This window comes from Pollicipes pollicipes, unplaced genomic scaffold, assembly GCF_011947565.3.
Source record: "Pollicipes pollicipes isolate AB1234 unplaced genomic scaffold, Ppol_2.1 Scaffold_4295;HRSCAF=5057_pilon_pilon_pilon, whole genome shotgun sequence".
In the NCBI taxonomy this organism is placed as follows: Eukaryota; Metazoa; Arthropoda; class Thecostraca; order Pollicipedomorpha; family Pollicipedidae; genus Pollicipes; species Pollicipes pollicipes.
Window position 1 is genome coordinate 19,736,553 of NW_023596461.1, and position 17,232 is coordinate 19,753,784.

Consider the following 17,232-nt stretch of genomic DNA (forward strand, 5'->3'; position numbering starts at 1 on the left):
TCAGTCTTTCGTTAAGGTATGAAGTATTGCTTGCAAAAGCATTCGTTGCGTTGCTGGATGTCTACAAATTAGGTCTCCACCGATTAAATGTGCCAATAACTCAGTTAAAAAAGATCGGGTATCTATAAGTTTAGCACAATATTTCACGGCTAATAAGACAAGAGGTGGGGTTTGCCGATTCATAACACACTCCGGACATAAATGATTACGTGTTTGAAGCCTAGAGCTCTAGGTGAGGAAGATGCCATTGCAGCACGTCTGATTATGGAATGCTTATGAAGATTTACGCGGAGGGGCAAGTGCTTTGCTCCACCCAATTGCTGGTGGCACGAAGAGCCTCTGGCGCCATATCTAGAGTACTGAACTACTGACCTACGGAATATGTGCTGAAATTCGTCGCCGTGTGGAGAGGGGGAAATGATGACAGCCGTAGGGGGAGGGGACATGATCAAAGCTGTGAAGTGAGAGAAGATGATGGCAGGAGCTCACATTGATCTTCCGACACCTTGTAATCCATGCGACCCATCTACAAACGGTCACCAGACGCCACCCGTGGACTGTCCATCCGGTCACCCGGGATCCCATGACCCGCTTGGCACACATAGGTGCCGGTGTCGGACCGTCACGCGAGCTTTCACCGCCGGGTGACGCGACACGGCCGGCCGGGGTGGCGGGGCCCACTGTCTGACGGTGAGCTGCTGGCACCGGCCGCTGTGACGGACACCGGCCGGCCAGGACAGGACCGTGACCTCGGCCTGACGGACGGCGGCCCGCCGTGTGCACGTCCACTGACCCCTGGTGACCTTTCGAGCTGCCAGATCGGGCCAGTACGCCGTCCAGCTCGGTCGGAACGTGTCAGTGCTACGTCGACCGGACCCAGTATGGAGGCTCGTGTGCTCATCGTGTTGGCTCTCGCTGTAGTGGTGTGTCAAACCGCTTCAGCAAGGCGAGGTGCGTATATCTGGTGTAAGGGCCTGAAACTGAGCCACGCTTAGTCCGGCCCTTTTCTGGCTGAAGTAGAGCTAAGCTTGCCGTTGAAGGTTGGAATTCAGTGTCCGTGATTACACAACAGAACATGATGTGCTTCTGATGCTGTTCCAGGTAGTTTTAAGGATCTTGTATCATAACCCAATGACTTCGATAGGCCATCCGCTCCCATTCTGACGCACCAATGAATGTAACGCTGTCCATTAAGCTTACTGAAGCCGTGCAACAGACTGACGCCGTCCGGGGGGGGGGGGGGGGCGGCACCGGAGTGGTGAGATTGGCGCGCACATCAACATAGAACCTATGCCAGTAAAGGCCTTCACTGGCCGTCTAGTGCACCTTGTTTGGTCTTTTAGTCTAGTGCAAATACAAGAAATTGCTTACACACCAGGTTTGCACTTCACGTCTTCACGTAAGATAGAGCGGTTGGTTGGTTTTATCCCACATACATTTGCTGATGGTTTTTCTCAGTAATTCCCGGTGTTTGTCTGGACGGTGAGAGGAAGACCGACGGTTGTAACCGGTGCTCCTGCTTGGGAGGCGCCTGGGCTTGCACCCTCAGAGCCTGCGTCGACCCCACAGGTACGGGCCGGGGGGAAAGTGCACCGCTCTGTATCAGATGTGACGTCAGGAGTACCCCATGCTCTGTATGATAATGATCAGTATGACTATGATAGTGTGACTATTTCCTACTTTCCCATTATCGTCCTCTCCTGCTCTCATACGTTGTAACCATTCATTGTGTCAATGTTCTTGCTCTCCTTCTAACGTGGCATACTTCTCGTGGTTACGATCTCGTTCTCATTCCCACACTTGCGTTTGCTTCCATGGTCCTTATATCTGTGCTGTGGTGTCTCGACTGGTAGTGGGGAGCATCTCCCCCCCCCCTCTCTTACCTCTCCGGGGTGCCCTCCTTTCCTCTCGGGACGAGGATGATCAGATGTGTGTCCCCATCACAGGCCAGTTGTCATCTAATGTTAATACAGGCAACTCACTTCTCTACTGCTTTACATTACTGTTGTACATCATCTAAACATTACATTACTGTTATACATCATCTAAACTTTGCATCACTGTTTGTGACTGTTGACAGTAATATATGTAGGCCCAATGTATGTCAAAAGGATTAGCCTGATTTCAGAACGCAGATATAAAATCAAACGAACTGCACCCTTATCGACCGGTCGTAATCAGTTTGGTTATATCTATGTAGCTGTTTGTCTTATGTGTACAGATTATCAGTCCTCTGACTGCTACACCTTTTGTTAAGAGCAATGTGTTTTTTTAGATACATTTCCTGGATCGCTGACATGCAAGCTGGCTCCCCACATCAAAGGGTGTTGAAAAATTCCGCCACGATATCAAGAATACCTGCTTGACTAAATTAGGCAGGACAATTGTTGGTAAGTGAGCCTCAACTATCCTTTGCTTAATACATAATTATCGCTCATGTCCTAAAGCAGTTTGGAGTTTATTTGCTTTCAGGAGCATAAAATGATGGATTCTTGTTTTATGACACTGACAGGATGTAGAATTACACATTAAGTAGAGACCGACACAAAACAATTAATTTTTGCTTAATTCTTTGCTCGTTTTGTTTCAGACTGATCAAAGAACATGACATGGCAACCAAGACCCGAGTTCGTATGCACAATTTCTTTCCTGATTGTACGCCTTGTATTACATCTGAGGGGCATGTTTAGGAAGTTAAGCCGTTCGTTCATTGTATGCGCGACTGAATTTTTCCACTTTTAATTGGAAATGTATGTCCTAAAAACGTCTGTCAGGTGAGACAAATATAAACGGAACACCGCATTGATGTATGACTGGCTAAAAGCATCGAAAGGATTTTACTCCAACGAGCGAACAAGCGGGCTGAAAACTGATGAGGTGGGCCTTTAATTTGCATTTAACAAACCTTGCATTGAAACAAAAACTTTCTGCTAAAGTGCACGAATGTGTGTGTCTGAGCCTAAATCTATTTCTAAATACATATAGTCTGATATGCAACATCGAATACTAAACTAGCATATAGGTACCATGTATGTATGTACACGCATGTGTGTCACACTTGTATGGATATACGCAGATCCATCCATTAAATATGCTGCGAAAAATGTTGCATTATTGAGCAAAGCTTGTATGTTTATCTCTGAATATGTGAGCAAATGCTGAGGCTGGGTGGACGACTTGTGTGCATATGAAGGTCTTTGTAGCTTACTGCATAAGCTGAATTCTGCATGAAGCTGTATACATGTCATGTGCACATCTGTTTTAATTAGAGCGTTAAGTTATACCTCACCCGAAAGTATGTTCACTAAAAAGAGTGCAGTGTTCTTGTTTTTGCTGAGTACGGCAAGAATTATGGCTGAATACAGCCATCCGCCAACCCACGAAAAAGCGGGTCATGCCTGTCAACAAAAAGACAATTTATCCGAACTGCCTTGAAACCCAAGGAATGATGATGTGAGCAAGGATGCTGGAAGACATGCACTGTCTACATGAATGCTCGAATACGTCACAACGAAACAATGAGTGAGGGCTGCAGAACAAACATTGCGTTGATGCGTAACCATTAATGCGTTAATTGCTACCGCCATATTTACCAGTTCATTATTACGCGATTTCCTTACGCTTCCTTACCTGTGCTCACACCAACTGACATCAAATACCCAGTCACTGGTCCTCAGCGGTACCCCACCACCCGCTCCTCCCGTCCTGCCACCCTGAGCACCAAACACCCCGCCACTGGTCCTCAGCGGTATACCACCACCCGCCCCTCCCGTCCTGCCGCCGGAGCATCCCCGGCCGTCTGTCCTGACCGTTGTTCCTCTCGCCGGGGTCTGTCGGCCGGCGGGCCGTCGGAGATGGTATCGGATGGCGGGACGGGGTGGAGCCCGGCCCAGCCCACCCCACACCCCGCGGGGGAGGGGGCGCAGATCGGCCCGATGACCGCCACTAATTGGCCTGGCAGGCGGCAGAGTCGCTTACCGACCGGGGGATGTGGCACTGAAGAGGAGCAGAATCGGGGGGACGGTGCACCGCTGTCCCCGAGGGAAAGGAGGTGAAGGTGTCAGGGATGAGCAGAGGCAGAGATTAGGGGATGAAAGAAATACGAGGCAGAAGTGAAACTACGGAGAAATACTTATATACGCAGACAAAAAAGCAATGACAATAATATACGGTGACTGAACTGTCCGATTGTCAACAAGTGAAAGAAGGTGAAGAGGTCAAGGAAGAACAAAAGCAGGGATCAGGGGTTGGTGGAAAGACGAGGCGGAAGTGAAACTACGGAGAAATGTTCATCTGTGCAGACAAAAAGGCAATGACGGTAATATAAACTGAATAAACCGTTTACCATCAGAAATAAATGGCATATTGCATAGAAAAGGTTGAAGATTGCATCATTCAAAACGTGCTCATTTAATAAGGAGCCACTCGATTTCTCTATCAAGCCTAATCTGCTGACACAATGCCATATATATTTCAAGCATTACTACCAACATTTATCTTATCCACATTGCATCTCGTTTTTAAAAACGTGTCTCTGGCTTGTCCCTTCGATGACAATTTAGACCACGTTACCGCAGGGATCGACGAGCAGTATTGTGAATAGCCCTAACACGCACAGCCTGGTATCTTGCGCCTTGGTGTCTGAGCTCCGTGTGTGTGTGCGGCTGTAATCCGTACCTCACGGTGTTAGGTCTTAGAAAAAAACGCAGGTTTATTCATTGCTTCTGAGGTTTTAGTGTCTCCTCACCTGCGGTCGCGTGTTTTACGACGGTAGTACACAAATAAACATGTCGGCTCTGCTGGCCACACCGCCCGCTTCCAATATGTAGCGTGGTTTTCTCCAGTCTTTACAGCCGCACAGGTCTGGTATCGCCATTGGGTCTCAGCCTCTTAGTCGTGTTATTTACGGCTGCACGCCTGAACTGTTGGCCTACCGGGGACAGTGCAGCCAGTAAATACGTCATTCCCAGCAGGGTGGAGTCCGAGGGGCGTTGCACAATGCTGGCTGGCGAATAGGCCGCGGGAGCTTATGCGCATTATAGAGATCGCTGGCGGTGATTGCATTCAGGCTGAAGCGCGCACCGTCTGGGTGCCATTAACGTGCCACACGAAGCCAGAGGGGCGCCTTAACCCGGATCATTCATCCCGCTAACCACCGAAAGTGGCAGGCAACGCGAGCAAAGCAAAGTGACCTCCTACAACGCGCATCAATAATAACCTTGCCCGTAATTTGGTATCAGTGGCGCGTGGCCGGTGAGAGGACGCGGCCTTGCATGCCGTGCACGCGCCCCACACGCGTCTGGCTGACCGCGAAGCGGGTCGGCCGGTCGGCCTGGTGATGCTGCGATCTGATGGTGGATGGAGCGCAGACGCACACCCTGCCGCAGATGCTCGAGCCTCGTATGGCCTTAACGGCCGGTCCGACGGCGGATCGAGATCTGATGACACCGACCGGCCGTCCCCGGGTCACCAGCGACGTCAATGGGTGGTATGCAGAGCTGTGGTCGGGCCGAGGCTCACAGATACCATCACCGGCAGCCGCTCCCCGCCGCGGTCAATGGAGAGCCGGGGGACCGTTAATACCCCCACGGTAAACGGAGGGCGTAACGGGAGAAGGCACTACTTGTGCAGCGATGGGTCTGTACAGGGCCTGGTGAAACCGCAGAGATGCTTTCATTGTCAGTTAACGTTAACATAACTTCTATGAATATGCTACAGATTTGTCAATTGGAAACCGAAACCGAACCGAAACTATTTAATTTATTTCATGCGTGCTCGTAAAAATTAACTCCGGTGCGAGATGTTCACAAAGGTGACGCTCCAGTTTCCCCAAGAGACCATTCCCTGGCAGTGTTTTTGCACCCAGCCGCCTGTTTTGCTTCCGACATGTCAGTGAGCGATGACTGCTGTCGGACCGGTCCTGTCCTCCGGTCTCAGCGTGTGGTCCGCTCATCTGACGCTCCAAACACGCAGCTGGACACGGCCCCAGTGGACCTCTCGGAGTGTGCGGTCCGTCCAAGCCGCAGGATCGCCCTGTTACAAATGGCCGCCGCTGCTGAGTCTGTCTGTGAACGGCATCGCCTGGTCCCGAGCGGCGGGCCGTGCCGGTGCGGCACCGCGTCATCACGGCCGCCATCACGCTGATGGCGCGGCCCGGATGACTCACCGGTCGGAGGCGGCCAGCTGCGGCCGGTGTGATGGACGTGTGCAGCGAGGCAGACGCGTGAAGGATGCGGTCATATGTGGACTGGTCAACTGGTTATGTGACGAGGTTTACCATAGACGTGAGTGATGAGGCCATATGTGGGCTGGTCAGCTGGTTGTGCGGGGAGGTTTACCATGGACGTGAGTGATGAGGTCATATGTGGGCTGGTCAGCTGGTTGTGTGTGGAGGTTTACCATGGCCGTGAGAGATGTGGCCATATGTGGACCGGTCAGCATGACTGTGGCTTTATGATCAGCAGCATGGGATCTCCCCGCCTCATTCCTTGCGGTCGATAGATCACTTGCACTGAGCCACTCTCCGGTTAGCATTACGGCAATTGGCCCAGGTCCTTTGATGAACAACATATACGATACATTTGACGTAAAATTCGAACCGTAAACCTTCTCCATATATGCATACATTTAAAGCATGACCCCAGATTCAAACCAAATTCCCAAGCTGTTTTGGAAGCATTTCTTTGTATCAGAGACCATTTCAAGGGACGCCTTAACCGCAAACACTAATCACGTTTACATTGATCTGCGAAGTCATAATGCACCAAAGTGAACGGGTCCATCTGTTTGACGTCCTGATGGACAGCTGACTATCGATACCAAGAACCAAACTGTGCCAGTGATAATCAGCTGAATGATATTTGATTGCCGTGAGGCACAGAACCCTTCAGCTTTACAAGGAGCTTGTCAAAAACGGCACACTGGTTTCCAAGAAGCACCGCAGAAGAGAAATGAATGGCAAAGGGAACGACTAGATGAATAGCATATTCCGGTGTGTTCAAACGGATGCGCGCACAAACGGACGGGGAGAGCAAATTCCATATGTGCACGTGGAGTGATTGCGTCATTGGTGACACGCCGGAGGTATACAGCAAATAAAGGACGGGTGGGCTGAGGGTGGCACTCTATTGGTACTACAGGTATTTGCTCCAGCGGACACTGAACGTATTTTAGCAACAACCAGTCCCGAAGTCGGGTGCTGGAGTTCTGGTTCACGTCTGCGTTATTTGGTGAAGTTGGAATGGTGTCCCCACAGTAAACGATTGACATGCTGGGTAGCTCCAGTAGAAAACAGATGAACAGTTCAGCAGAGACCTTTCATTTTTGCACCCCTAACATTTTCCCCACTGCCACTGGCGTTCCGACAAAGGGTGGCATATGCACCGAAAAGTTCTTAGCTGACATCGGGCTTGTGGAGCAATTCTTTAAAAACTTAATCTAAGGTTGAGCTTTATTTGCACGGTTGTTTTCTATCAATCCTACATCTGCAGTTGGCGCACAAACGTGCACGCATCATGCTATTATGATGTGATGGTACAATGGCCACTGTTAATGGCAAAATGGAAACAAACCCAACACTATTCATTCTGGCATGCATGGACATTGAGTTTGCTGAACATAATGATTAGTCCGTGACCGGCACTGTTTTTTGTGAGGGCATCTCCCATTTTCAGCCCAGGTATATAGCGTTCATTCATTAGGGTCGGGATTAGGGAGCCCAGAGGCCGTGAACGTTTCCAGAACCTGGCATGCGCTGTCCATGGCGATTGTAAGACCAAGCCAGAGCCTGAGAGTATTGAACAACTTCATGGACTCTGCCTCACGGCTGATTTCTGCACGCTCACGCCTTTAGTAGTTTAATACTCCATTGCTGATCATAGTTCGGGAGAATTGCTATGAAGTCGGTCTTGTGTGATTGTCAGTCCGGGAAAAAAGAATGTTCCAGCGCATGCGTATTAAGTAATAGAGATTAAACAGACATATTCCTCAAAGACGTTAGAATAAATCCCAACGGTTAGTGTGGTGGTAAATATGTTAGCATGATTACTGATCTTTGTCAAATAAGGGTAGTTTGCCTCTTCTGCTTTAATATGCACATGAGGCTGGGTGAAAACGAGGTGTCAACTGCGGACTCCCACTAATCTGCGGTTGCGGAACACCTTACAGGTTGATTAATAGTCGTTTTGTTTTACGAGATAGTTACTCAACCCACCATTTATACGCAGGGCATGCCATGAAGAGGGTTACGACCGGTGTTTTAGCTACAATGTTCAAGCTTTGTTCAGTGGTGGCATGCACAGTGGTGGCATCACGATCAGAGTGGGAGTGGGATCAGTTCGTGTTAGTGTTGCTAGGTCGGCCGGTCGGCCTGGTGATGCTGCGATCTGATGGTGGATGGAACGCAGACGCACACCCTGCCGCAGATGCTTGAGCCTCGTATGGCCCTGACGGCCGGTCCGACGGCGGATCGAGATCTGATGACACCGACCGGCCGTCCCCGGGTCACCAGCGACCTCAATGGGTGGTGTGCAGAGCTGTGGTCGGGCCGATGCTCCCGATGCTCACAGATACCATCACCGGCAGCCGCTCCCCGCCGCGGTCAATGGAGAGCCGGTGACCGTTTAATGCCGCCACGCTAAACGGAAAGCGTAACAAGAGAAGGCACTACTTATGCAGCGCTGGGACTGCACAGGGCCTGGTGAAACCACAGAGATGCCTTTGTGTTCAGTTAACACCGACTTTTCCCGGACATATGTGACCATTTTTTAGATGTAAATGTGTCATTTTATTTGTTTCATGCGTGTATGCAGAAAAATCACTTCTGTGCGAGACGTTCACAAAGATGACGCTCCCGTTTCCCCAAGAGACCACTCCCTGGCTGTGTATTCGTACCCAGCCGCCTGTTTTGCTTCCGACAGGTTAGTGAGCGATGACTGCTGTCGGACCGGTCCTGTCCTCCGGTCTCAGTGTGTGGTCCGCTCATCTGACGCCCCAAACACGCAGCTGAACACGGCCCCAGCGGACCTCTCGGAGTGTGCGGTCCGTCCAAGCCGCAGGATCGCCCTGTTACAAATGGCCGCCGCTGCTGAGTCTGTCTGTGAACGGCATCACCTGGTCCCGAGCGGCGGGCCGTGCCGGTGCGGCACCGCGTCATCACGGCCGCCATCACGTTGATGACGTTGCCCGGATGACTCATCGGTCGGAGGCGGCGAGCTGCGGCCAGCCTGATGAATGTGTGCAGCGTGGCAGACGCATGAAGGATGCGATCATATGTGGACCGGTCAGCCTGTCTGTAGCTTTGTCATCAGCAGCATCGCATCCCTTCAACCTCAATGCTTCCGATCGAAAGATAACTAGCACTAAATCACCCTCCGATTAACATTGTGACAAGTGATCCAGGCTCCGTGATAAACAACATATGCAATGCGTGTGACGTTAATTTCAAACCACAAACCTTCTCCATTCATGCATGCATTTAAAGCATAAGCCCAGATTCAAAACGAGTCTCGAGCTGTTTTGGAGGCATTTGTTTGTATTAGAGACAATTTCCAGCGACGCCTTAACCGCAAACACTTATCACGTTTACCTTGATCTGCGAAGTCATAATACGCAGAAGCGAACGAGTCGACTTATTTGACGTCCTGATTGACAGCTGACTGCTGATGCCAACAATTAGACCATACCAGGGATAATCAGCTGAATGATGTCTGCTTGTTGTGAGGCACAGAACCTTTCAGTTTTACAATGAACTTGTCAAAAACAACTCACGTGTTTTCAAGAAGCGCCACATAAAAGACTTGAATGGCAACGGGAACGAATAAATGTAGAAAATATTCCTGTGCGTTCATACGGACACACGGACAAACGGCCGGGGAATGCAAATTCCGTATATGCAAGGGGAACGATTGCGTCATTGGTAACACGGCAAACGTGCCCAGCAAATAAAGGGCGAAAGGGCTGAATGGGGTGGGGTCTGCTCTTTGTTGGCAATGCAGACCTCCCATTTTTCACCCCTAACATTTTCCCCGCTACCATTGGCGCTCCGACAAAGAGTGGCATATGCAAAGAAATGCTCCTTAGCTGACAGCGGACTTGAGGAGCAATTCATTGCAAACTTCATCTTTGGTTGAGCTTTGATTGCACGACGGCTCTCTTTGAATCCTACATCTGTAACCGGCGCTCAAACGTGCACGCACCATGTTATTACGATGTGATGTTGCAATGGCCACTGTCGATGGCAAAATGGAAACAAACCCAACACTAGTCATTCTGGCATGCATGGGCATTGTGTATGCTGAACATAATGATCAGTCCGTGACCGGCGCTGTTTTCTGGGAGGTCATCCCCTTTTTCAACCCAGGTATACAGCGTTCATTCATTAGGGCCGGAATTAGGGAGCCCAGAGGCCGTGAACAGTACCAGAACCCGGGACGCTGCCCATGGCGATTTCAAGACCAAGCCAGAGCCTGTGAGCATTGAACAACTTCATGGACTCTGCCTCGCAGCTAACTTCCGAGCACTCTGTGCCTGTATGAGTTTGATTGCTGCATTGCTGATCATGATTTGGGAGAATTGCTATGGAATCGGTCTTTTGTGATTGTCAATCCACGAAAAAAAGGAATGTTTCAACACATGCGCATTAAGTGATAGAGATAAACCAGACGGATTCATGAAACGCCTTAGAACAAATCCCATAGGTAAGTGCGGTGGTAAATGCACTCATATGATTACTGATCTTTGTCAAGTGAGGGTGGTTTGCCTCTTCTGCTTTAATATGCACATGAGGCTGGGTGTAAACGAGGTGTCAACAGTGGACTCCTACTAATCTGCGGTTGCGAAAGACGTTACAGGCCGATTAACAGTCATTTTGTTTTACGGGATAGGCACTGAGCCCAGCATTTATCCGCGGGGTAAACCATGAAGAGGGTTACGACCGGTATTTTAGCTCTGATGTTCAAGCTTTGTTCAGTGGTGGCACGTACAATGGTGGCATCGTGATCAGAAAGGGAGGACCGTGTTTGCATTCTGAATTGGGTTTCAGAGCGCAAATTTTTATGTTCTAGAAGTCCTGGAACATATAAGTGGAATGAAGTGTCATTGAAACATTGCCCCTCATCGCCTGAGCACATTTTCAATGCCCTCAACAAACATCTTCACGTTGCGCAACAACCAATCAACCAGCTTTGCGTGCGATTTAACTGAAAGCTTATCAAGGTTCGGAAAACACGTGATTTTATAGAACCGCAAACGCTCGTGCATGAAAGCAGGGTCCGGGAGGCCTTTCGATAAACAGCTAGGAACAATCTGAATCATTTGGATTTTGTATGCACTAGCGGTCTAATGAAGTGATATATTCAGTTCATTGAAAGAAAGAACCTTCGCCACAGTGCAACGTTTGATACACTCGCCAAAGCATGCGTCAGCACGTTTATGAGGTCCGGTGCAAATGAATTCCAGACTTATAATTAAGTTAGCGGACACATTTAAGCAGTGAAACCCTTTCTGTAATAACCGACCGCTACTGGCCACCGGTGGGAGTCTTCCATGACGCGATAGATGGTGGCTTATAATGGAATAGAAACCACTTTCGGGCACTGGTCCTAGTAGATGGACATTCTCAAGCACACTATATTCAGCAATAATGACATTGGAGGTTTGAGCTAAATCTGAAAAAAACGTCGTAAAATGTCAGTGGTCATTAAATTTAGAAAACGCTGGTGTTTTGAAAAAAAATGGAGTGCAAGAAACAGGCCTATCATGTTCAACTGGCAACATCAAACAAAGACCATATACCCTCTCCGGACGCACCTGATATTCGCAGAGCCCTGCGCACGTTGCCTTTAGTAATCCTGAAGAAGCCACGAACTTCAAATGGGTTTCGCTGCCCGGTGACGAGAAGAACCCGTCTCGACCCTCTCTTGACCGACGCACCGCACGTTTGTGCTCCGATTCCGTGCACTCGCATTAGGGTGTAACGCAACTTCCCATCGCCTCGCAGGACGCGTCTCACTCGGAATGTTCCCGTGCCTCGAGCTCGGTTCAGAGCGACGAGCTTGCCCATCACTGCCGTCAGTGGTTCGCCACGGACCTCTGAGCGGCAGGTCAGGTCACCGGCCCAGCCCGACCTGCCCGCTCCGGTGACGACCATCAGGCAGACCAACACACTCACTGTCCACACGCGGGTCATTGTGACGGCGCCTCGTGCCGGCTGAGCTGGGGGCGCCGGGTGGCGGTGCGAGGAGGCAGCGCGTCACCCCTACGGAGCGGCGGTCGGCCTCCTACTGCGGGTGTGTGGACTCCACCCAGACGGCCGGTCACCGGCCCGTCGGACCGCCAGCCGCCGGGCCCGGTCGGCCGGCCAAACGACCAATCATCAGTCCCCGCTCCGGCGGCATCGGACAAGCCGGCTGAACTGCTGCGTGCGGCTATGCTATATGACTGCATGTGAGTATGCTGGGTATACTGCTGCATACCACTATGCTAGCTGTACTGCTGCATACGGTTGCGCTAGGTATACTGATGCATACCGCTATGCTAGCTGTACTGCTGCATACAGTTACGCTAGCTATAATGCTGCATACAGTTACGCTAGCTATAATGCTGCATACCGCTACCCCAGCCATACTGCTGCATATGGCTATGGTAGCTATACTGCTGCATACCGCTGCTAGCTATGCCGCTGCATGCGGGTGTGCTATACTGTGGCATACGGCTATGTTAACTATACTGCTACATGCTGCTATGCTAGCTTTACAGCTGCATACCGTCATGATAGGTATTCTACCGCACACGGCAATGCTAGCTATACCGCTGTATGAGGCTACGTGGCCGACAACATTGAGTTCTCGTCTTCTTGTGCACCTGCGTCTAATGCCATTGGAGAGCTGTACAGATATGCTCTGAAGCTGAGATCGATCACGGAGCGTGCGACGCTCCTCTACCGATCCCCCGGTCAGGAGACTGCAGCGGACGGTGAGGAAGTAACACGAGAGGGCGGCGGCCGACGCGAGCCGCACACCGCCGCCAAGGATGGATTTAGACGTGACAGGCGCGCAACGCCGCCTGCACCGACTGTAAATCCTGGTCGGTGGAAGGCGGGGGATGGTAAGGACCTGGCATTAAGTAGGTGCATCGTTGCCCGAGGGCTTCATATTAATGAAGGTTAGCCCCGGTATGCAGTTCAACACATAGCAGGCAATACGAAGGTAACTGGTAAGCAGGTCGGCAAACTGAATGTTTACAACGTCCTGGCGGAGCGGCGCTAATGTCTTAAAAAGAGTGCGGTTGGGTGTGTGCGCTGAGGCTAAATGCCTTTGACATGCGCTGTTATGACATTGTTTACCGAAGAAATATACAGACGAGATTTGCTTTCAGTTTTTTCATAACTGAACAAAAAATGTACGTGGGTGTTATATGAAGTTATAGAAAGCATAATGGTGTGAATAAGCCATACAGTTAATGATTGTACGCATGGAAATGCTTCCCACCAAATTTACGATGGATTCCGCGACGTCTTGAATGGGCTTACCTGATTTTCGTGTGTGGATGGTACAACACAAGCAAGCCACGGGGTTTGAAACGTACCTGAAACAAGGAAACATACATCACGATCTTTTCAAACGGCATACTTTTCACATGTATCACAGCCACAAATCATGCAGATCATCAAAGTTGGTATGAGACGAGTCCTTTTATATTTGCGTTGAAATTACGAGCAGTTTGTTGCATCGAGGCATAATCGTATTGAGGTAACTGTGTTGCAGTGTTAGACGCTACAGGTTGCACCTTACGCTAGAACTTGCACCTGTCGGCCATGGAGGCATTGTTGATAACATTGGCTGGTACTGCCAAGAAGTCTTCGGACCATCATGTAATTCGTGTAGTATGAGATCCAGATGCAGCACGCTTACTTTTCTGCGGCAGGTTGATTGACGGTATTTGTGTGGACAGGACGGAGCGGTTTCTCATAATGTGTAGCAGCGCTGTCTTTAGCATCCAAATCGCAAAGATGTCACCAAATCCGATTTAAAAATGCAATATCATGACATATGACGGACATGAACTACTTCGCTTTTCATTCCGTGATGTCAGGCACGAAGTCGTTGAAGCGTAGTTTAGACCTTATGACCTTAACCAGAAACCTTTAGTCCGCAAGTTAAGAAACACAACAAAGATAATTTGGGAAAATGAACTCTGCGGCTTTGTCCACTCAGCGTTCGCTTGCTGAGTAATCTCTCCGCTCTTTTATCCTATGACTTGCGGAACGAGACCCGAACAGCTGTGGTGCAATGTGTAGCACTTCCATGACAACTGACACCCCACAATTTGTCACCGCACCCAAGGGTCGCTGGACGCTGAGTGATAAACAGACATCCTGTTGAATCACCCTCATGCATACGGAGCCCGTTAAAAATGCTGACATTGATCAACGACTCTGGACAGTATGTCCGTTCACCAGCCAGCTGCCGAAGACCGTCCATGAAGCCGTACATCGCAGACCATCCCAGTCCGACCATCGCAGACCATCCCAGTCCGACCATCGCAGACCGGTCTCGGACAGCCGGCGGCACCAGCCCGCTCGGTCAGCCGGAGGTGGGCGCCGATCTCAGGCCGCCGGCACAGCCGCTAATGGATCGCGGCGGGCCCGAGCCGAGTCGCTTCAGGCGACACGGTGATGGATCGCCTGACTCTGGTGACACCGCACGCCGGGAAGGTGACATTCCGGGGAGCGGCGAGGTCACGCCGCTGTTGTGGTCAGCTCCCGGTCAGCTAGAAGATTCGACAAATCATGATTCACTGCGGATCGATGGTGATTTGATCAGGAGAATCGTGATCAACTTCCGAGCCCTGGGCGGCCAGAAAGGAGGACTGGCGTCTTCGAAGAAGCTGGACAGAAAGCATGGACTTTGTTGAAGGTTAGTTCGTTGCAACGAATGACATAATTTGTGTGCAATAGGATGTTGCACTGACGACTGGAATGAATTATGGGATTGCGGATGGAAGCATCGTTGGCTTTGTGGTGGCGTCTTGGTAACGATTTCACAGTTATCATTTTGCGAAGAAAGAAGGCTGAGGAAGAAAGCGACTGGTGTCACTTGGAGAAGTGTACATGGTCCTACACCAGCTATCGCCATTAACAACGCCTGAAGAGTGAACACCTCGCAAGCCATAAAGAGTGTGCAAGAGGAGGAAAGGGGATGGAGAGGAAAGGGAAGGGAACGAGAGAAAAATAGAGAGAGAGAGAGAGAGAGAGAGAGAGAGAGAGAGAGAGAGAGAGAGAGAGAGAGAGAGAGAGAGAGAGAGAGAGAGAGAGAGAGAGAGTCTGACAGTCTTGGTGTACTCCACCCCGCCAGACGCCAGATCGAGGTCAGGCTGCCGCCCGCCCGACCACCGGCACGCCTCCTTCATCTGCAGGGACGTAGAAGGGCGTCCGCTCTAGCGGTATTACACAGCGCCAGGCCTAGGGATCCAATCGAAAAGGGCCGGTAGTGACACAATGAGTGGTTGCTTTAATTGAGCTTCCTGATAGGATGATTAGCCACGAATGGAAGGCTGTTTTGCGCGCTACGCATTGCTATATTCATTCTCTTATAAGCGGTGTCATCATCGAATCATCCGTGGCCAGCCAAACAGCCGTAAATCTTTGTTATTTCCAACAGATATAACAGGAAAAGTCGGTGCCATTAAGATAACCAAGTCACTTTTATACATGTACGATACGCTGCCATATCACATGGCTGAAGAAAGTAGGCAGACATGAACTAGCTCAGAGCTAACATCCATGGAACGGGAGAATGCAGCACAGTGTGCTTGGTCTCGGCCGCACCAGCTGTGATGGAAATTAGCACAGTTTTAACACGCTGATGGGTCATAGGGGCATAACAGTTACCATTGACAATTGCAACCATTTGGCGTATTTCGGAACTGTGACATGCTTGCCCTTGGCACGTTAACGATGTCATACGCCCTTTGAGCACTTTTAATGTGCGCTCTCATCACATGGCTTAATTTACTGCAAGGAGCTTTCAATGACGGCTTTGCTAGGTCATCTGCGTGATTTGCCCTATCTACACTCTTCATGCGTGCTGTCATCGGATGGCTCGGCCTTCCAATTCTATGCTTTGAGCAGTCATACCATATGAAATAAAGAGAGCGAGGCATGGCTTTTGTTCGAGACGGTGAGGGCCTGCTTAGACTTGACCTGACAACAGATTCCTCCATCAACAGGTTTGGCTACGCTGTGACGTGGTCTGACACTGAGCAGGCTCTGGAGAAAGCCAGCCGGGCCGCGCCATTGCGTGGCATGCATTTGGTGGACGGAGTTTAGCATTGTCCTGCCTGACAAGACAGCTGTCCGCTCGAGATCCCAAGCTTACAGCTGTCACGCTTCATTACTGAAACCTCATTCAATATACCAGTGGCACGTTTAATCTTTAACAGGCTGCGTGTGTTTAAATGGCTGTTCCACAACGCGCTGTCACCTGAATTCTGGCGTTTACGGCATGTGTGTAAATAACAACTGAGACGTTACGCTACTACAATCGGTTTGTAAGTATATGATGTATATCAAGTACGTAATGACATCCTAGACGTTGAGTGCGGGACAATTGAGTGATATCGCTGAAAGGCATTGGTGGGGCAGCCTAGATGGCGATTTTAGGTAATATTGTGACGCACTACCTGGCGTTGACGGACAGCGCAAACCCAGTGGAGCCACTGACACGAGATGTTCAGGACACCAGCTGTTCGCCTGGCAGAGACGCCCGCGAGTAGTTATCGGGGTTGCTGGGAGCCACACGTCACCACCGGCACACCAAATGGTGGCATGCACCAAATTTCCGATCAATGTTGTCGAATGTCTTGAGCTGCAGTGCATCTGCCCCAAACTGCAGCGCGTATGTCACGCCCGCATGCACCACAACCGGCTCTGTTTGCCGTGACGTACGGCCTGTCACACTGTGACGGACGGGCCGTCACGGCGTGACACGCCTCTGCCGGTCAGCGGCGCGTGCTGCCTTGAAAGCGCCGCATCTAATGCATTTATCGCGTTCAGATAATCCTAATGGTCAAGCGCCGTCACCTCCAATCACTTAACGTGAGGTTGGCAAGGCATCTGCCAGACTAGAATGCGTCGGCTCAAAATAGACGGATGAGTTTTGACTGGAGATCTGTAGCGCCGCTGGCATCTCCAGTCGGTGCTAGACTGAGGTGCTGGGGAGGTCACGACACTCA

General features: G+C 50.4%; 1 long non-coding RNA gene across 1 annotated transcript in view; it reads left to right on the forward strand.

Moving 5' to 3' along the window:
* The window catches only part of LOC119097432 (uncharacterized), a 30,607-nt gene extending 27,533 nt beyond the window's left edge, over nucleotides 1–3,074 (forward strand). The window contains exons 3-4 of the long non-coding RNA XR_005094151.1: nucleotides 2,276–2,390; nucleotides 2,591–3,074. This is a non-coding gene — a long non-coding RNA (uncharacterized LOC119097432). The remainder of the gene's footprint in view (nucleotides 1–2,275; nucleotides 2,391–2,590) is intronic.
* Nucleotides 3,075–17,232: the final 14,158 nt, after the last annotated feature.